General features: G+C 42.1%; 1 protein-coding gene across 28 annotated transcripts in view; it reads left to right on the forward strand.

Moving 5' to 3' along the window:
- Positions 1 to 17,602: 17,602 nt before the first annotated feature.
- Positions 17,603 to 21,656, forward strand: part of TANC1 (tetratricopeptide repeat, ankyrin repeat and coiled-coil containing 1) — a 265,441-nt gene continuing 261,387 nt past the window's right edge. For 26 of the 28 annotated variants that reach the window (XM_065525540.1, XM_065525538.1, XM_074009201.1 and 23 more), the window contains exon 1: positions 17,603 to 17,765. The gene's annotated coding sequence lies outside the window, so the exon portion shown is untranslated. Of the gene's footprint in view, positions 18,965 to 21,656 lie in introns of all 28 variants that reach the window. The other 2 variants (XM_065525539.2, XM_065525541.1) reach the window with 2 other exon arrangements.

The raw sequence follows: 21,656 nt of genomic DNA on the forward strand, positions 1-21,656 counted from the left end.
AATGTTTACAGACTGCTTTTCCATGCAACATTGTATCACAAGGCAAGGCCTGGTGGTTTATGCCCGTAATCCCAGCACTTTGAGAGGCTGAGGCAGGCAGATCGCTTGAGGTCAGGAGTTTGAGATCAGTCTGGCCAATGTGGTGAAACCCTGTCTCTACTAAAATTACAAAAATTAGCTGAGTGTGGTGGTGGGCGCCTGTAATCCCAGCTACTCAGGAGGCTGTGGCAGGAGAATCACTTGAACCTGGGAGACAGGTTGCAGGCAGCCGAGATCATGCCATTGTACTCCAGCCTGGGTGATAAGAGCAAGACTTCATCTCAAAACAAAAACAAAAACAAAAATTATATCACAAGCATGTTTAGGTACAGTCTTTATAAAAGATAAAATTATATTTAGGTTTATAATTTTTTAAGAACGTGCTTAGAGAAATAAAAATCTAGCTATATTATATTAATACCAACTTTGGTTGAATACTTAAGGCGTTACCATTAGCTATGTAGGAGAAATAAATTACAGTGCAAAAACTATTTTAAAAGCTTAAAGGATCATCCTTTTCTTGCTGAAAATTACATGTCTTCTAGAAGCAGGTCAATGGTACACAGCCATGCTCTGTTTGAGGCCTCTAGAGAGAATCGGTGTCTCTGGTGTGCTTGAGTGCATACTTTACTCTGAAATGTGAATCCCTGTCAGCATTATTATAGTCAGAGCAATATTATATATATGTATATAAAATGCTTTTAATGAACTTCTGAAAATCATAAACACTTTTTAGGGATTAAAGGTGAGGATTATACAATAGTGAAGAGAGCCCCTTAAAGCAATTGGTTATCATCTAGGGTAATAGGAGACATTCTGAAGTTATCACTTGATAGGCATCAAGCTATCAAGTTACCACTTGATAGCTCAACTTGAAGGTTTTTGAGGAATAGAAGTAGCATAATGCTGCCTCTCAATTTTATGGTATTGTCTGTCCAACTCACTCAGCATACCGAGTATCTCCTTGTCCACAGTCTTATTTCAGTCATTTTTGTTTCAGGGCTTGTTGTGATCAGTTTTAAGTCCTTAGGCAAGTTAGTTCAGTTGGTCACCTCATTAAACTAATGAGGCCAAGGAAGTATGGCCCCATTGGTTACCATACTTGAGCTTTGTCGAGAGAATTATTTCTTACATAAACCCTTTACTCTGTTTTTCTCTACTTCTCCCAACCCTCAAGATTGTGAGGTTATAAGCAGCTCAACATGTTACCTAGGAGGCCAGGGTAAAGCATAGGTTTTGGAATCCAGTGAAACTAAAATCAAATCTACGTATTAGATGGGTCCCTTGGACAAATAACTTGGCATGTCTAAGCCTCTAATTTCTCATCCGAAAATTAGAGTTAAACAATATCCAAATGTATTGTAAGAATTAGATAACATAAGTGACAAGACACACAGCTAGCACATAATAGGCACTCAGTGATGCTATTTCTTTGATAGGCATTGATGCCGTTCGCCAACACTTTCTGGTGCTACCCTTTCTGGCACACAGTAGAAGTGCACTTCATGCCTCACTTTTGGTTACCTGAGGCCATGGGACTTGTTCCAGATAGTGAGCTGTGAGCAAAAAGCGACATATCCTTGAAACTGCCAGAGCAAGGCCCATTTTTCCTTTTGACATGGTGGCTGGCAACGTTCAAGATGATGGTTGCTCTCTCAGCTTGAGTTCCACAGCTATAATGAGGAGTGTGTCCCAGTTAACCCATGAAGGATGAGTGGAATGAATAAGAAACAAGTTTTGTTATTTTCAGCCACTGGGATTTTGGTGGAGGTGTTCTTGCAGTGTAATTCAACCTCTCCTCCTGCTCCTGCTGCTTTCCTCTGCTGAAACAACCAACAGTTCAAACTGAGAAAAAAGGAACATCATTTAATTGGTGGCTTGAGGGATGTCTGATTGGTTCTCTGATCTCACCCTGGTCATATGGGGAAGTCACTTGTCCAGACTGAAGCTAGAATGAACTTTTCTCATATTGGGGATGGATCCATGCTACCACATGGAATGAGACATGGTCTCACTCTGTCACCCAGGCTGGAGTGTGGTGATGCAGTCATAGCTCACTGCAACCTTAGGTCCTGGGGTCAACTGGTCCTCAGCCTCCCATGTAGCTGGGACTACAAGTGTGAACCACTGAGCAGGCCTTTATAAGTTAAAATATGTAAATGTTCTATTCCCCCACCTCCCATGAGAAGTTTATTAGATTTATTAATAAAATAATCTCTTTAAAGAGCTAGTTGAATATAACCTAGCAGGAATAAAGCACTATCCTAGAATGTCAAATTCTATTTCAACAAATGTTATTACTACCAGTGTCTCTGAATAATGTTTACCAACTCTAGTTGATAATTGATAATTTTATATAATATTTGCCATAGCTAAATTCTATGACAATGACTGTGAACCTCTCTCAGTGTTCAGCACAGAGATAGCTGACTTATGGTACCTCATAGAAAAATAAAAGGTAACCTTTTTTTTTTTTTTTTGAGACGGAGTTTTGCTTTTGTTGCCCAGGCTGGAGTGCAATGGCACAATCTCAGCTTACCACAACCTCTGCCTCCGGGGTTCAAGTGATTCTCCTGCCTCGCTCTCCTGAATAGCTGGGATTACGGGCATGCGCCACCACTCCCAGCTAATTTTGTATTTTAATAGAGACGGGGTTTCTCTATTTTGGTCAGGCTGGTCGCAAACTCCCGACCTCAGGTGATCCACCTGCCTCGGCCTCCCAAAGTGTTGGGATTACAGGCGTGAGCCACTGCGCCTGGCCTAAGGTAACTGTTCTTAACATGTTATTGGCAGGCAGTATGTTGAGTTTAGATCAGGCTTGCATTCAGCTGCATGTAAGAGAAACTACCATGGTGGCTTAGCCAAATGGAGTTCATTCTTCTCATGTAACAAGAAGTCTGGAGATAGGTGGCTCGCTACTGGCACAGCTGCTTCAGGACATCATCAGGGCCCAGGTTCCTTCTAGCTTTCTGCTCTACCATCCTTAGCATGTGGCTCTTGTCTTCTTAGTTGCAAGATGGCTGCCTTTCTTGCAGGTATCCTCATTCCAGACAGAATGAAAAAGGAAGGGCAAAGAGCAACATATACACGCCAGCTGGGTCCGTCCTTTTTTTTATCAGAATCTGCTGCTTTCCTGGAAACCTCTCCCTGTAGAATCATATGATCACCGTAGCTGTAAGAGAGTCTGTAGGAGTATTTTAGCTGGGCACACTGCCACCCCAAACAAAATCATATTTCTGTTAACAAAAACAGAAGAATAGAAAGGAGCTTGGGTAGAGAACGAGTCATATCCTCCATTGAACCTTAAGTGCATTATCTCATATCTTTGCAACAAAACTATGAAGTGCTTACTATTATTTCCTGGTTTTCCTCCCATGTTACACATTAGGAAACTGAGGTACAGAGGGCTTAAATAACTGACCTAGGGTCACCCAAATGATGGGTTGCAAAACTGGGATTTGAAGCTAGGCAGTCTTTGGAAGATGATTTTCAAATAATCACAAAAGGCAAAAGTGGAAAGTCGGTCAAGTTTAGAGATTGGTTCTGGGCACGGCCAAGGTCTCTTGGGCAATCTGCCAGCAGGTCCCTGTGGGAGGCAGTTATGATGTCATGTCTTTCCTGCTGTAACCACATACTCTCAGACTCCAGATAGTCCGAAGGCAGCTGTGACAAGCATCTGTATTAGCTTACTAGTGAGGCAGGGTCCCTGGATCCAAAAAACTTGGCACATCAGTGCTTCTGGGCAGCTACATGGATTGGGGGAGGGGTGATGCAAAGGTGTGGCCTTTCTGCCCTTTTAGCTTAGGGTGTGTGTTTCAAACATGCTATAAAGTACTTCAGGTTCAAGGAGAAAACAAAATCATTTGAAGCAATAAATATTGACAAAAACTTAAATAATTATTAAAATGCTGGACTTTTTTTTTTTTGGACTCATTCTGTTATCTTTATTCATTGTTTTACTTAATTTTAACAGCTCCAGGACTGTAGTAGAAGACATGAAGTGTAGCAACAAGAAGAAAGGCTCCGCTCAGGGCAGGAGAGCAGAGGCACTGGGAGCCAGCCAGTGTTCTCAGGTTGTAAAATAAAATCTCTAGACCAATTGGACACTGGCCTCAGGCCATGGCAGTGATTAATGCCAGAGTTGTAAAAAGTGCCGTGGTGGGAACGGTTAGCCAGGTTGTACTGTGTGTGTGTTTGTGTGCTGGATTTTTCCTTAAAGTCGCTTAATATGAAACACATAATTTTCAGTTGTTTTAGAATCTAAAAATAAAATTTAAGACTCATTTACTTTTCTCTGTTTCTCTCTCTTTTTTTAAGGAGACAGGCTTTTGCCCTGTTGCCCAGGCTGGAGTGCAGTGGCATGATCATAGCTCACTGTAACCTCAAACTCCTAAGCTCAAGCAATCCTTCCGCCTCAGCTTCTCAAGAAGCTAGGATGACAGGTGTGTGCCACCAAGGCTGGCTAATTTAAACATTTTTTTTTTTTTTTGTAGAGACAGGGTCTCATTATGTTGCCCAGGCTGGTCTCAAACACCTAGCCTCAAGCAATCTTTCCCCATCTGCCTCCCAAAGTGCTGGGGTTACAGGCATGAACCACTGTGCCCAGCCTCCTTCTTTTTTTTTTTTTTTGAGACGGAGTTTCGCTCTTGTTGCCCAGACTGGAGTGCAGTGGCACGATCTCAGCTCACCGCAAACTCTGCCTCCCGGGTTCAACCTATTCTCCTGCCTTAGCCTCCTGAGTAGCTGGGATTACAGCCATGTGCCACCATGCCCGGCTAATTTTATATTTTTAGTAGAGCCAGGGTTTCTCCATGTTGGTCAGGCTGGTCTTGAACTTCCAAACTCAGGTGATCCACCCACCTTGGCCTCCCAAAGTGCTGGGATTATAGGCGTGAGCCACTGTGCCCGGCCAACCTCTCTTTTAATTAAGAACTTAGCCAACTTTATGGAAGAAGCCTAAGTAACATTAAGCTCCAAACCAGTTACATCACTCCAAGTCTCCCCTGATCTTTGTTAATATACATTAGTTCATTTTTACACAGATGTAATTAGTGTAGTAGACGTATAATTCTGCGTTCTACTTTTTTCAATTAACCGTATTTCATATGAACATCTTCATACTGCCTTGAAACATATGTTTCGGGTTTTCTTCTAAACTTTAGAGTATTTAGATACCTTGATCAGTCATTGCTTGCTTAATCATCCCCTTATTGCTGGGTATATGGGCTGTTTTCATGGTTTTGCTGTTATAAATGATGCTACTTCAAACATTTTTGCACAAATTCTTTCTTTTTTGCATGTAGGTTATTTCTCAGGATGATGTTCACCAAAGTGGCCTTATTTAGTCAATGAGTATAAACAGTTACTTATCTCTAATTGTTCTCTGACTTACGGTATCATCGGCAATGTAGAAATACACCTACTTTTCTACATGACTGGATGTGCCAATTATTTACCTATCGTCTCATAGCTCCACACCAACCCCACTCTACTCTGCTTCGCAATGCTGGGGCTAGAAGCCTATAAAGCACTTTTCCCAGCTTTATTTTCTGGCTGGTTTCTTGTTAGGTTCTGTCAATAGAAGAGGCCAGCAGAAAATTAGAAAGTGTAAGGGAGGGAGAAGCCATAGTTTTCTTTCTTTCTGCTTCTGGCAGTATTTCTAGAAGTGACTTCATTTCTGGACGTCCTCTCTCTGGTGTTCCCAGAATCCTATTTGGCATTCCCAATGACACAATAAGACGTGCAGTCTTGTGCTGTGGTAGTGCTACCTCCTCCTTTTTATTCTGCCAGCTTCTTTCTATCTTTATTAATCTCACAGTTACCTACCTTTCCCTTTTGACCTTTCAGTTCTCCCAACAATATAGTTTCCTGTATTAAATATCCTCTCTGAAATACCTAGCTTGGTTGCTAATTTCCTGACTAGATCCTGGTTTAGAAACTGGGTCTTCTAATTCTAATATATATTTTATTAGGTTAATGTGAATATAATGGTACCCAAAGTCCTATTTTGCATTTTAAAAAATTGGTAGTGGAAATAGATTTTTTTAAAAAAAACTTTAAACATTTCATTAACAAATATAATTTATTTGTAAATTTAAATCTAGTCTTAGGGTCTTTATTCAATTTTTGTTATTTTTCTGTTTTAATAAATATTGTAGTGGTTGAGTGGTGGCCCCTAAAACATAGGTCCATGTCTAAATACCTGGAACTTTTGAATGTTACCTTATTTGGAAAAAGGGTCTCTGTGGGAGTAATAGTTAAGGGTTTTAGGATTAGCTCATCCTGGATTATCTGGATAGGGGCCCAAAATCCAATCACAGGTGTTGGATTGGATAAGAGAAAGGCAGAAACTGGCCATGGTGGCACACGTTTGAAGTCCCAGCTACTCAAGGATCACTTGAGCCCAGGAGTTCAAGACTGCACTGTGTTATAATCATCCCTGGGAATAGCCACTGCACTCCAGCTTGGACAATATAGCAAGACCTCATCTCTTAAAGAGAGAGAGAGAGAGACCAAGAGACAGAGGTAGAGTGAGAGAAAGAGAGAGATTTGAGACAAACAGGAGAGGAGAAGACACAGACCATATGAAGATGAGGGCAGAAACTAGAGTTATGCAGTCATAAGCCAAGAAATGCCTGGAGCCACTAGAAGCTGAAAGAGGCAAGGAAGGATTCACCCCCAGAGCCTCTGGAGGGAGGATAGAGCATTGCCAACACCTTGATTTTGGACTTTTGACTTCCAGAACTGGGAGAAAATAAATTTCTACTGTTTTAAGCTACTCGGTTTGTGGCAGTTTGTTGCAACAGACACACGAAATGAAGACAAGTATTGAACAATTTCAGTATTGTTAAAAACTATTTTTTCTTTGTTTCATTTGTAGTGTTCAAAGTCCTATACATTAAACGGGGAAAAGGTCACACAAATATTGCCATTAAATAATTGAGTTTCAGATCCTTCTCTACTTGTAGCCATCTCTTATTTAATATTTGTCCCTACCTTTTTTTAGGTGAAATTTATTACAAGTTGTTCTTGTTCTGTTCTGTTCTGTTTCATTTTGCTGATGGCTCTAATAAACCTTATAATTAGGTCTCTATGTCATTCATGTTCAGAGAAAAAAACCTTATCAGCTTCTTATTGAGACAAGACTCTTAAAATTAATTTATCTTTGCCTATCTCTTCTTTTTCTCTCAATCTTTCTTTTTAAATTTTGAGTCCATCAGTTACCCTGTTTTCTTCCCATTCTTTTACTTGCTTTTATATCAGCGATTCCCAACCTTTTTGTTTTGTTTTGTTTTTTTGAGACAGGGTCTCACTCTGTCACCCAGGCTGGAGTGCAGTGGCGCAGTCACAGCTCACTGCAGCCTCAACCTCCTGGGCTCAAATGATCCTCCCACTTCAGCCTCCCGAGAAGCTGGGACTATGGCGTCACTATGTCTGGCTAATTTTTGTATTTTTAGGAGAAACAAGGTTTCACCGTGTTGCCCAGGATGGTCTCGAACTCCTGGGCTCAAGTGATCTGCCGCCTTGGCCTCCCAAAGTGTTCGGATTACAGGCGTGAGCCACCGCGTCTGGCTCCAACTTTTAAAAAAATTGTGACTACAACCCCTCCACTGCCTGGGAAGTGAGGAGCGCCTCTGCTCCGCCGCCCGGGTTCACTTCCCCCGCCCTGTCTGGGAAGTGAGGAGCGTCTCTGCCGGGCTGCTGTGCAACTCTCCCAGTGTGAAGTGACAGCCTTGTGTGTGATCTTTCTGCCCTCCCCAAGTTTGCATTTTTGACATTAAAGTTTACTTTTTAATTAAAAGTTTTTTTTAAAAATATGGCTTAAAAAAACCCTGTAAGTTGTTTTTTTTAACCACCAAAGAGCCTCTTAATTAATTTCCCCCAAATAGTTAACAATTTGAAGAATTTTGTCTGTAATCCATATTTGCCAGTTGTGGTGGATATTTGTTGTTTTGCTTCTACCTAACAAGGTATTCATTTGGGAACTTGCCTTTTCCTGGTGTAGCCCACATGCTTCAAGGAAAAGTAACTACCTCTTCCACCAATGGCAGGGACAGGCCATGATTGACAGACCAATCGGCAGGGTTCCCCCTCCTCACCACCAACCACTGTCATTGATTTCAAAGTGGACATTGGAACTCAAAGGATACAATCAAGGTGAATTTCACGACTCTTGCTTAGAATGTTGGGACAGAAATGTGTGTTTTCTCCTACTGGATTAAATATGGAAGCGCAGAGCCCAGTGGCAGTTCCCAGCCACATTACATTCACAAGGGGAATTGGCATTAGGATGAAGGATGAAGCCAACATTGTACATAGCTAAGCAGAGAATAGAAAGAAAATGAATCCTTGATGATCTTGAGTTGCTAGATCACCCAAATTTTGAAGCTTACTTTATCTGTCCATCTTGCCGCTGAAGTGAGCCAATAACCCCTCTGTTGGTTAAGCCCATTTAAACTGAGTTTTCTTTCTCTGATTGTACCCTTAACTGGTATATCATGCAATATTTAATTATTCGTTTTTATTAAGATATGTAAATTTGATCTTTTGATCAATAATTGTGATACTTGTTGCCATTTATTATCTATAATATGCCGTTACATTGCAAAGTAGTTAAAATCATTATTATTGAAAGTATGTCAGTGGCTGAGGGAGGGAGAATGGCAAGGGAGACATAGAAGCAGCACATTACCATCAACGACTTTAAATTTAATAAAGAGCGCTTATTCTTAAAATGTCCTTTAGCCACCCCACTGCAGGGATCTTCTTGTGGGAGGGAAAGTTCCTTCATACACATAGCCTGCTACCTTCTACTGCCTGCAGTTTCCTCCTACCGCCTTTCCTCAGAAGCAAACACCAGTTCTCTCCTTGTCACACTTTAGAGCAGTTTGGCCCTTGTCACTGATGCCTCGCCACTTAACATATACTGAGGATTATACGGTCTCACCTTCTACTTCAATAAATGTTTTCCCAGTAAAGACAGTTACCTTCTGGAGGGGAAGTCTTGGCGCCAATTATTAAGATAAAGGTTTCACCTTGGGTGGCAAAGAGATTAAATCATTTTGCCAAGGACTCATAGCTAGGAAAGGAAGAACTGGACTGTGAATGTAAGTGTAGCTGTCTCTAAAGCAAAAAGTCTTCAGTTCCAGGAGCCAGAATTTTTTTTTTTTTTTTTTTTTTTTTTTTTTTTTTTTTTCTTGAGACGGAGTCTTGCTCTGTCACCCAGGCTGGAGTGCAGTGGCGCGATCTCGGCTCACTGCAAGCTCCGCCTCCCGGGTTCACGCCATTCTCCTGCCTCAGCCTCCCGAGTAGCTGGGACTACAGGCGCCCGCCACCATACCCAGCTATTTTTTTGTATTTTTAGTAGAGATGGAGTTTCACCATGTTAGCCAGGATGGTCTCGATCTCATGACCTCATGATCCGCCCGCCTCGGCCTCCCAAAGTGCTGGGATTACAGGCGTGAGGCCCGGCCCCAGGAGCCAGAAAATTTAAAACAAACAAACAAACAAAAAATAGGCCGGGTGTGGTAGCTGACACCTGTAATCCCAACACTTTAGGAAGCCAAGGTGAGTGTATCACTTGAGGTCAGGGGTTCGAGACCAGCCTGGCCAACATGGTGAAACTCCATCTCTACCAAAAAATACAAAAGTTAGCCAGGCGTGGTGACATGTGCCTATAGTCCCATCTATTTGGGATGCTGAGGTGGGAGAATTGCTTGAACCCGGGTGGTGGAGGTTACAGTGAGTCAAGATTGTACCACTGCCCTCCAGCCTGGGCAACAGAGTGAGACCCTGACTCAAAAATAAATAAATAAAATAAGAATAATAATAAAGCACAAAGTCTTAATATTACGCCATGGCAATTCTCAGCAAGAACATTAAAGGATGCTGTGCGACTTCTGAGTCTAGGCTAGAAAAGGCCATTCAGCCTTTGCTGTTGCACTTGGGAACTCACTCTGGGAGGTTTCCAGCTGCCATATTAGAGATTTGGCTGTGCTGAGACTGCCATGTGGAGAAATCGCAAGAAGACAGATAGATGCTTAAGGAGCCCCCAGTTCCTCCAGCTCCTAGCTGTTTAAATCTTTCTAGTCCAGGCTCCAGATCCTACCCCAGCCATATTCTAACTGCAGCTTCATGAGGGACATTGAGTGAGAACTGCTTAGCAGAGCTCAGTCAAACCCTAGATTTGTAAACGAAATAAATGATTATTATTGTATGAAGTCCCTGAATTTGGGATGGTTCATTAAACAGCAACAGATAACCGGGGAAAAATGCACAATACATATTCATTCGGTCATGCAGCATGTTGCTTGTCCTCATATAGCTCACATTCTAGTGAAAAAGTGTCTCACTCATTGTGATTCTCTTATAAGCCATTCTGCCATTTGGTTATCAGCATTATTTATTATACAGACCATTCTTCTCAAGGGCCTTTGGATGTTACATTTTAATAAACATCTGGAGACAATCTTGCTTTGGATATATTTGTCATACTAAGTGATGATACACATGACTTTTTTTTCAAGTCAAATATTTCTATTATTATTTTGGTTTTTAGCTTCTTGAGTATTTTTTTGCCATTTGATTTTTTAAAGTTAAACTTTTAATTTAAGATTATTATCAATACACATGCAGTTGTAAGAAATAATATGGAAATCTCCTGTACCTTTTATCCAGTTTATCCCAAATGGTAACATCTTGCACAAGTATTATAGTATATTATCACAAGGACGTCGACAGTCATACAGTCAAGAAAAAAACATTTCCATCACTACACAGATCCTTCCTGTTGCCCTTTTACAGCCACACCTCCCTCCTCCTCCCACACACAGTCCCTGACTCCTGGCAACCATAATCTATTTGCCACTTCTATAATATTATAACTTCAAGAAGGTTATTTAGGCCAGGAGTGGTGGCTTATGCTTATAATCCCAACACTTTGGGAGGCTGAGGTGGGCAGATTGCTTGAGGCTGGGAGGTGGAGGTTGCAGTGAGCCATGATGGCTCCAGCCTGGGCAATAAAACTAGACCTTGTTTTAAAAAAAAGTATTTAAATGGATCATAAGATATGTGGCCTTTGGATTTTTTTTTTTTTCATTCAGCATAATTTCCTGGGATTCATACAAGTTATATATATCAAGAGCTCATTCCTTTTCATTGCTGACTAGTATTCCATGGAATGGCTGTATCCCAGTTTGACCATTCATCTGCTGAAGGGCATCTGGATTGTTTCAAGTTTTTAGCTGTCATGAATAAAGCTACTATAAACATTTTGTGTATAGGTTTTCATGTGAACACAAGTCTTCATTTCCCTGGGATAAATGCCCAGGGGTGCAATTGCTGGGTCATATGGTAATTTCATGTTTAGTTTGTTGTTATTGTTGTTGTTTTAAGAAACTCCCAGGCTAGCAAGGTGACTCATGCCTATAATCCCAGCACTTGGGGAGGCTGAGGCAGCAGGATTGCTTGAGGCCAGGATTTCAAGACCAGCCTAGGCAACATAGTGAGCCTCTGCCTCTACTAAAAATTAAAAAACAATAAAAATTAGCTGGGCATGGTAGCTGGATAGTCCTACTACTTGGAAGGCTGATGTGGGACTATCACTTGAGCCCAGGAGCTCACTGAGTCTGGGCCTGGGTGACAGAGCAAGACTCTGTCTCTAAAAAAACAAAAACAAACAAGAAAAACCCCCTCAAAACTTTTAAACCATTTCTCAGAAAAGCTGTATCATTTTATATTACCACTAGCAATGTATAAGTGATTTAATTTCTCTGCATGTCACCTGATTTTGAATAAGTTAAATATAGCTTCCCAGGTAAACAGTAGTTCTTTTTGTTTTCAAAACCGACTGTGGGAACTTGTTCTTTGTCCAATAAGATTGAAGCCTCTAACATTCTGGTTGACTTCTGGGGGTAAAACAGGGGCATGGCAAATTAGAAAAAAGATGAATGGATTTGTTCCTGAGCCCAAGAAAAAAAAGAAAAAAAGAAAAAAGACAGTCAAAGAAAACAGCATCTAATTTTAACCCCCAGTGACTGCTGTCTTATTTTGGGTTCCTGACATCTTGTTTTAACCTGTTTCTATTGTAACTGTATCAGTAATCTCTTTCCCTTCAGGTGGTCTTTTCAAAGGCACTGAAAACCTTGAAGAGTGAGAGGCAATAGATTAGCTGTGAAAGCAAAAGGAGGTTTAAGAAGAGCTTTGAAATCACTGAAAGGTAACAGGGCTTTAGCTACAGCTCACTAAGTAGTCAAATCAATCTTTACTAAGTAGCTGGTTTTTAGAGCAAATGCTCTAGGTAAGGGGTGACTTCTCTAATGAAGCCTGGTAGTTTAATTTCTCCTGATAATTACGTAGTGCCCTATTTTCTCTTAGGCAGACATGACTCCCGCTAAAGCCATTGAGACATTTAGACATGACACACACAAGAAAGACAGAGAAGCAAAAGTTTGTATTTAATCAGTTTCTGCTCCGAATCAAAAATGTTCAGACTTTAATAGACCTTAGGTAGGACTTCTAATTGTTGTATTAAAATCCAACCACTAGTTTTAAAAATAGTTTTCTAAATGCACAAATCTTGTTTTATGCATCTTTTGGCTTGGAAGTTACTGCTGTATCTTACATGTAGCCCTTTAGTGGACAAACCTCTTCAATTTTATCAAGTTGATTTTGTTCATCATCCACAATATCAACATTCCTCATCTGTTTCTGGATTAAGTTGTCAGATCATCCAGAGAAAAACAGCAAACCGGTTTTTAAACAAAACCAAATTTTCTATTTTGGCTAGGTTCTCCATATTTTTTATCCCCCCTATCTCCCACATCTCATCCCCTTTAAACCAAATCTTTTGGTAGGTGCTATTTTCTGATTTGCATTTCTTCAAATAAATGTGCAACTACAAAGCAGGTTTGATTAGTGCTTGGTCTTACAAAAGTATTTCAGGGGTTCAAGTTCATAATCCCATTGGTATTTATCAGTGTTATTTCACAGAATTGAAAAGATTGTCACTAACTAATAACATAAATAAGATTGTACTGGCAGTTGCAAAGAATCTCAGCGAGAATTTTTTAAAAGAAAATATTTCCTTTACATTAATATATTATGTAAGTAAGAATTTCTATATGTTGATTTGCCTAGAGTTGTACCTGTATTAGACATATACTACAGTTTTTCCTCTATGGTAACACAGGAGAAAAATGTATCTCTGTAAATGACTCCTGACTGCGACAAGACCTGCCAATTTACCCCCAGATGAGTCTCTGCGAGCTTAATTGGAGTTATTACCTACTACTAAATCATCTTTAAGTCACTCTTCCTTAAGAGTACAAATATAGGCATTCTGGACTGCTCCGATCAAACCTTTAGGTTATTCAAGTCAAAGTGGTCCCAGGTAACAGGGAGAGAAAAACATCTTATTGTCTACTAAATAAAAACTAACTTCGGTAGAGCATTTTCTAATTAATTGTTTTCCTCCTTTTTAAAATTTAATCTTCCCAACACATCTGTGAGGCTGGGATTCTATACCACTCTCTTTTTTTCATAGATTAGGAACCTGAGGCTCAAAAAGACTAAACGAACTGCCAATCATCACAAACAGTAAGTACCAGTCAGAATTGGCATTTAGATATTATGACTCCATTTCCAATACCTTTTCTAGCACAACTTGCTGAAAAGAGGGAAGGTGGAGAACATTAAAATGCATCTGTTATACTTAAAATTAACAATACATTTCTTTTTAAACTGTCTTAACCAGACTCAATGACATTTCTCAGAAGGGTTACTATCTGGTTGCCTTACCTTACCTTTCCTGAACAAGGGAATTTTCCTGTTTCCCCAACAGGGTATTTCACCATCAGAAGATTAATGAAAATCTATATTTAAAATCTGGATCTAAATTTATAAATGTAGATTTCTAAACCTAAATCTAAATTTACATTTAAAATATTAGTCAGATGACATGCTGTCTTAAACCAAGTTCTCCCAGGACTTTAGTTACTCTCATATTCTTACAAGGAAATGTGAATCTCTGACTCCATCTCTCTGCTTCTTCTCTCAGTGGATTACATAGCGGTTTAAACAATTCACTGCCTCACCCATATTGGATGAGTTTCTACAATGTTGGCAGGCCATGTGCTAGACCTGTGGAGGGGTTTATATGTCCCATGACTCCTTTAATTTAACTGTCTGGCTAACTGTGCACAGCTATGGCTTTCTATATTCCTGGATGAATGTCTGCCATTAGCTTGCAGCTGACCATGGTGTTGGCACCCGTGTATGACCATGGATCGTTACACATGCCGGTACTGTGTAGGGGTATGCAATTTCATTGCTTTTCCCACCTGATTTCTAACTACACCCAATTTATTTTATTATTCTCAATGTCTTTAACAATTATTTTCTTCCCCAGAATGTTAAAAGGGAGAGGAAGAATGAATGGACCAAAGGAGAATGGATTTTGTAAACATTAAAAGATGCCCCAAAGAAGGAGAAAAGTGTTTGTGTGCTGAATTGAGTCTAGATTTCCTTAAATTTTGCCTTAAAATTGACTTAAATTTTTTTTTAGCCCTGTTACAGTTTTTGTATGTAATTAACTACAGTGTTTTAAACATTTCACTTCTCACTATGTATTCTATACTACGCATACCATAATAAACACTGGCTATGATCCTAACTTAGACTTGATTTAAAATAGAAGTACTTACGAATCCAAGCAAGAGAAAAAAGCGTTCTAACACTCACAAGGCACATTCTTTTCTCACGCCTTCCTCAGCCTATTCCCCTGGGCAGTAAACTGTATAGTAAAATAGCCAGTTTATTATTTGCTGTTTTCTTTCACTCTGCTGAGAAAAGCTACATTGCTGGCAAACTGACAGAAAATTTAAAAATGGAATCCAGTATTTTGTATGTCTGTTTAGGGAATGTGTGCAGCATAGACAATTCGTGTGATCTATATTTCTTTTTTTTTTCCCTAACTGGTATCAACAGAAATGTAATGAATGAGCTTCTTAAACTAGATGGGATAAGCAGAGATATCCCCAGAAAAGCAAGAGATGATTCTTGCTCTCCTTTTCCTAAAAATTCAAACAAACCATCACCTAACAACTAACTAAAAATGCTTGTTTTTTAAAGGGAAAAGCAGATTTTTAGAAAACCATTATAATTCATTTTTAATATGTGCTCAGCTAATACTTCAGTTATTAAGATGCTTAGAAAATTTTCACATTTTTTTCTTACAAACTGATCTTAGTGGAAGCCCCCTGTCTGCCTCACCCATGAATTTTCTTTTCTTTTCTTTTCTTTTTTTTTTTTTTTTTTTTTTTTTACTGTTTTTGGCCTTGTCTTTTATAAAATGTACTGTTTTCACCCACGGCTTAAGAGAGCTTCTTTGATGTTCTTAGTACAACATCGTGTATGTAATGTCAGCTGTTTAAAGCTGGAGATCAGATTGTGCATAATAACATATGTAGTTTGGATTATATAAACACTACAGGAAGAAGGGGAGACAGGGCCTTTCTGTGTGCACATTTCAGATTGCTAGCTGTATGCCTGTTTAGAATGTTAAACACTCCTAACTAGGCGGTGATGAAGTTACTTCTTTAGTGACTGTGACTTCTGAAACTATAAAGACAAAAGTTTTTCAACTAAAAATAATTTAAAGATGATGCCAGTAATGAACATATTTATGTGATTTTCTACTTGCTACTTAAGGAGCTTTGAGGGTAGAGGGAAAAAAATTGCATTGCCTTCAAAGCCCTATTTAAGCAATTTCATACAAAATTTGGAAATACAGCTGAGAAAAGCCAAAACCAGAAAAATGTGGTACAAATGATACATTTCATCCATTATACCTTTCACCCATTATAAAGAAGTCTGGAGCAGGAAATTACCAGTCTATTTTCTTAGGATTGTTCCTCTTGTATCTTAATATTTCAGATTAGTTAGACTGCTTGGAGTTTTTGTCTTTTGCTTGCGTTATTCTTTTATCATTAAGGTTGCTGTCTGGCTTTTTTGTCTGTTATTGAAAGATTTCGTTTCAAGATAAATTAAATAAAACATTACCATATTTTTCAGCAATGAAACATTTCAGATGGAGAAAGAAGTCAATAGCTTTTCTGGTTTAAGTTCGTATTTTTATTTTAAATATTCTATCCTGCCTCATTTCGGGAATACTTCGAGGCCGCTGATGTGTTTACTGCTCAAATATCAACACAGCAGTAATCAGGCCTTTGAAACTACGGGTGAAAAATCCAGTCCATTTCAGTCTTTTTAATTTATGAAAAGAGATTGTGTGGCATTTTGCTTCCCGTCCCTTTTCATAAGACCTTTAAATATGGACACCCCTCCTGCTGGTGTCTTTATATTGGGAAGCTCTGCGTGAGGTTGAAGTTTTTATGAGGAAACTTGTTTAAAACACAATCGTATTTAAAGGCGGGTTTGCCACAGCAAGGTTAGGGGTTGCCAATAAATCGGTTTATAGCAACTTCTCTATTCTCTGCTCCAGACACACCAATGGGTTGACCCGTGCACAATTCCCGCTGGCCACACAAGGCAGGGGCAGTTCTAGTTGATCCTTCCCTGGTCAACTAGATCAACGAAGGCTGTCTTAGAGAGCTTCGGGTAATAAGTGGGCAGAGTACCCTAGGCCAATTTGGCTGCCTGGGATTCCTGGGAGGATCTTGGAGAACCCAGGACACCCGAATCCCTAGGCCCTATCCTGGTTTTTGCTCTGCTGGAGAATAACAAAACATTTTGGGAACTCAGGAGTTTAATTTACTGCCACCAACCGACAAAATAATAGCATCTTTGTGTGTTCTCTCCCCTCCGTCCCTCCCACCTCCTTCCGACAGAAGCACGACGCTGTCCCTCTGTGAAAGTAGCACAGACAGCACGGGTCAGCCCGGAGCGGTCGCAGGAGGTCCAGACCCGCGGGCCCACGGACGCCCGAGAAATCACCGGTCCCAGAACATCCCCCAGTCGCTTTTGGGAAAGAAGAAGACGCAGCCTGCGAGATGCCTTCTTAGACCTTCCAGTTCATTTAGCTCATTCTGGCCCCAGAAAGTGTGTTTGTGTTTGTGTGTAGTTAAGTGAGGCAGAGAAAATCCAAGAAAGCCGCACAAGCCACCCTAAAGCGTCCACGGAAACTCCAGCTTGGTTAATTGTTCCCATATGTCCTCCTCGGCTGTGGTAAAAAAACAGCGAGGAGGGAAGGCCGGAGTCGCTTTGTTGATTTTGAAGAGGCTGTAAAAAAGACTATGGCCCATCTCATTTTGGTCCCGGGGAGGCCCAGGCGCACCCCGGGGGACCCGGTGTCCCAAGGGACGGTAGGGTGCCTCTGGCCTGGACCTGGCGCCGAGAGGCGGGACAAGGCCACCCCGCGCCCAAACCCCACGGAAAGTTCGCGCTCCGCGCTCCAGCCGGTTCCTGGATCTGCCGCAGCCCGGGGCGGGGAGGGGGGCGGGAGGCGCGGCCCGGGCGGGCGCGCGAGAGGAAGGTGCCTTCGGGAACACGCGCAAGGGCGGGGATTCGCGCTGCCAATGAGGCCCCGGTGTGGGCCGAACAAGGCGGGGGACGGGCCGGAGCGGACGCTTAGCTGTGGCAGCTGCTGGAGCGGCGGCCGCCTCGGGAGCTGGAGGAGAGGCAGCAGCGGAGCGCCGAGCTGGCCGCGCCCCGAGGCCCGGCCCTGGGTGTGGGGAACCGCGCCGAGGAGCTGGAAACTTTCCCGGCAGGTAACTCCCGCCGCCCCGGCTCCGCCGTGGGCCTCCGAGCGCCCCGGGCATGGCCAGCTGCCAGTGTGCGGAAAGGTCGAGAGGGACCCGGGGAGGAGAGGGTGATGGGAGAAGGGAAAGGCGTGTGGGAAAGTTTCCGGAGCGCCCCCTTCTCCGCCGGGCACACCCGGGAGCTTTCCGGGAATAGGCACAGACATGTTGGGCGCCCCGGGCCTTGGTCTCGGCGGCTTTGGGGAGTCCGCACCTTCCTTGCGCGGTTCCGCCGCGCCGGACCGAGCCGGCCTGCGGTGGAACCGGGGTGATGGGAACCGGGAATGCTCGGGGCACGCTTGAGTTTTGGGACCACCCCCGCCCGGCGCGCCTGCTCGCCCCCTTTCCCGCCTTCGCTGTAGCCCTCGGGCTTGGCAAGGGCCTGGGCTACGCCTGGTACCTGGCGCGGGAGAGACGAGGGGAGGCGCGCCTGGCACAGCGGGGTCCTAGGCGCCCCCCGGAGAGTTGGGGTGCGCGGGTCGCGAAGTTGCCGAGAGAACTTAAGCCGGGGGCATCGTATTGCCATAGTCTGGGCTGAAAATCTATTGCTTTGCTTCCAAGAACACTGCGATTAGCATATCCACACTCCTTTACTGGGGGTAGGGGTGAGTTAGGATTAGACTTTGGGGGTTTTTCTTTACGGGTGGGACGCTGAGAAAAGCAGTAATTGTCAAGATTGTGAGCCCCCTTGTTCTTGGATGCAGAGCGGTCCTTTTGGGAGGACGATATCAGGGCACTGGCTTCCTGAAGGACTTTGGGGTGCGGGCGCGCAGTGTTGTGGGTGTGCGGGGCTCCCGGCTTCGGCGCGGCGGCTTTCCGGAACGCCTGGCTGGGAAGGAAGCTCTAGACATTGGGTGGTGTGTTTGCAGACAGAAAGGTCTCTAGACCGGTGTTCTCAAAACTTACTGGACTTACTGTGCTCCGGGAGGAAATGTGGCGTTGGCCAGGTAGAAACGCGACGCTGCGGCCAAGGGGCGGAGGACGCCAGGCTCGGCGACGGCCTTCTCCCAGGCCCCTCCTGCCAGCTCCTGGCAGATCCAGATCCCTGTGCCTCCAATGTTGGGACCGTTCGCAGTGGCGTTGTTCCCAGCTGGAGTTAACTTGGGAGATGAGGGAACCTTCATCTTGAACTTGACCTCAGAAGCAGCGTCGTCTGTACAGGTTACAAGGTAAATGGAAGCTGAGCCTTAACGTGCGTTGGATCGCAAACTGGCTGGCGCGGAAAGGAAGTTCCTGGTTCAGAATCTGAGGAAAGGGCTCAGAATTGCTGAGATCGCTCGCCCTGGAAATGCCAGACACACCAGACTGCAGAAGTTAATGCGTGTTTGGAGGGGTGGGGGTGGGAGAGGAAAGGAGAAACCTGGTTAGTTGGCACAGAGGGCTAGTATTTCTCTGTAGTGGAAATGAAGGGAGTCTGCGTCTCTGCTTTCACCAGATCCGCTACCTTCTTTTTTCCTTCCTTGGTCATCTTTATTCCTGCCAGGCTGGCACTCCTGAGGCAGGGGAGGGAAAGGAGAAGAAAGCAGTTGTGAAGCTTCCTGGGTCAGCCTGGAGGTATTTCAGATCTGCTGCTAGGAAGATTCCAGGATTTTAACAGCTGCTTCTTGATTGCTGGGAATGAAAGAATTTATGAGCGGCTGAGAGGGGTTCATTATGGAAGTAGTCTGAATGTTTTACTCATCTAAGCTACTTAAAGACCTCACAAGGGACCTTCCCTAGAGTATGCCAGTTTCTGCAGTTTGTGTCAGTCAGAATGCTTGGTTTAAGTGTTAGTCAAAAAGCATCACAAATATATCCTGGTGGTTCTGAAATGAAAAGTATGTGGCAGTAAAGGAACTATGGTATCTGATATCCTTCAGGACTTCCTCCTAGGGTTGTTCCTGTTACCTGCCAAGTGAACTTGGTCCAGGCTTCCGGACTGTTGTGATTTGACAATAACAGATGGGAAATAGTGTCATTGATTTTAGTGGAAGCAGGAAAAGCCCACAAATAAATTTAAGGTGAGTTTTTATGACCCTATCTTGCACTTGTGGTGCCCCAAACTTAACTTTTTGGCACCAAGCCTGTTGGTTCGAAGTGTTGCTGGAACTTGGAAGCAATGGTTTTCCTGCTTTCTTGGTTTAACCACCAGAATGCCCAAATTATTATAATTTATATTCATCCTTGATCTAAGACATAACTGATTCATAGTCAGCCTTTTTCTGCTTCCCATAACAGCCTGTAGAAAAAAAGAAATTTTGTCTCTTTAACCACATACAATTTATTTGGTGCCATAGTAGGTTTTTGACACTGGATGATTGAGGGCATAATTTTAGAGACAATGGAGTTGTCTGGATTAAATCGTCCATTTTTAGGCGACATCCTCTTCTGAGTTGCTGATTAATTCTTTATCTCTCTGGGAACACTAAAACCAGCATCCCTGGGCCAGTGGAACTATAATCCATATTATAATGACTCCTGCCAGCATAGCTGGAGGTTAACTTTATGTCGATGTTTCCATTAGACATTTCTAACCTAATTGTAAAGATTTTGTCTCAGTTGGGTTGAGAGTCTCATAGAAAAAGAAATGGCTTTATTTTTATCTTTATGATAAATAGTTTAACTGGTGTTACAGGAATACATTTACAGAAGCAAAATAAAGCAGAGTGTTTATATATTTGTGGGGGGATTTGTTTTAGTGTTTAAAATAGTTTGGTTTTTAGCTCTCTTTTAAATGCATATTTCAGTGGTGGAAAAACCAGAACCTCTCCCTTCCCCCTTTCTCCCCAGGTTACAAAAGTCTTTGCTGTACAGAGAGCTCTTAAGCCTTTCTAGGTTTTGGTTTTCTCATTTTTATCATCCCTAAAATGGGATTACCTTGCATCCCTAAAGTTCTGTGACTCTCCAAAAGTTTGAGAAATATGGGAATTCGGGAGCCAGTGCTGTAATATTAGAGCAGTGCTATGGGGTTTATAAGGGCTTGATTTACATATTTTATTCCTAATCCTTTATTTGAGTAAACCAAGGCCTAGGAAGTTAAATTAGACGCATATCATCTATAAATAGTGGAGCTGAACTTGAACCAAAGTCTTCTGATTCTCCCTAGTCTCTTTTCTGTTTATTCAAACCTGCCAAAAAGACTAATGTTAATATGTGGCAATTTCTCACAATACATTTTTAGGGAAATATATGAGTTATTTTGATTTCAGAACCCCAGGGTTAACATCCATGCTTTGATGCCGGGGATTAAAAACAGTTCACTAATAATGGTAATAAAACTTTCTCCTCAAGAGAGTTTCAGAAAGTCACATGCTTCAAACTAATCATTTGTTTATTTTCAACTTCTTTTTTATTAAGTAGGCTTCAGGGTGTAATGTGATTTATAATCCGGACTAGTAACTCAGACAGCATTCTTAAGGAAATCACTTTTCAAATCTGTACCTCTTTTTAAAAATAAAAAATGAACATATCATTTGCCTTTGATCTTGGTATCTCTCAGCCTGATTGCAAAGCCTGGATGAATATTCCTTTTTTTGGTGTCATCATTCTTGAGCTGTTTCTACTGATGGCTGGATAAGTCTGATTTTGCAGCACTTTCCATGCTAAATAAATCCTTCCCTTATGCTGTTGGGTTGATGGTAAAGAGGTAGTAGGTTGCAGGTGACCCATTTTTGCTGTGTCTCTAAATGTTTGTGCTCTGTCCTGCTTGCCTAGTTAGCGGCACTCACTGCAGCTTGACACTCATCTGGAGACTGGTATGGATTTTCTTTAACAGGTTCTAAAATGAAATTATGTGTTAAGCTGTAGGCTTTTTTATGTGTGAGCGGCTTGTCCATCTTCAGCTTTTTAAACTTATTCTCAGAGGAATGTCTTTTCAAAGTA

The sequence above is a fragment of the Macaca fascicularis genome, chromosome 12 (assembly GCF_037993035.2).
Source record: "Macaca fascicularis isolate 582-1 chromosome 12, T2T-MFA8v1.1".
NCBI lineage: Eukaryota > Metazoa > Chordata > Mammalia > Primates > Cercopithecidae > Macaca > Macaca fascicularis.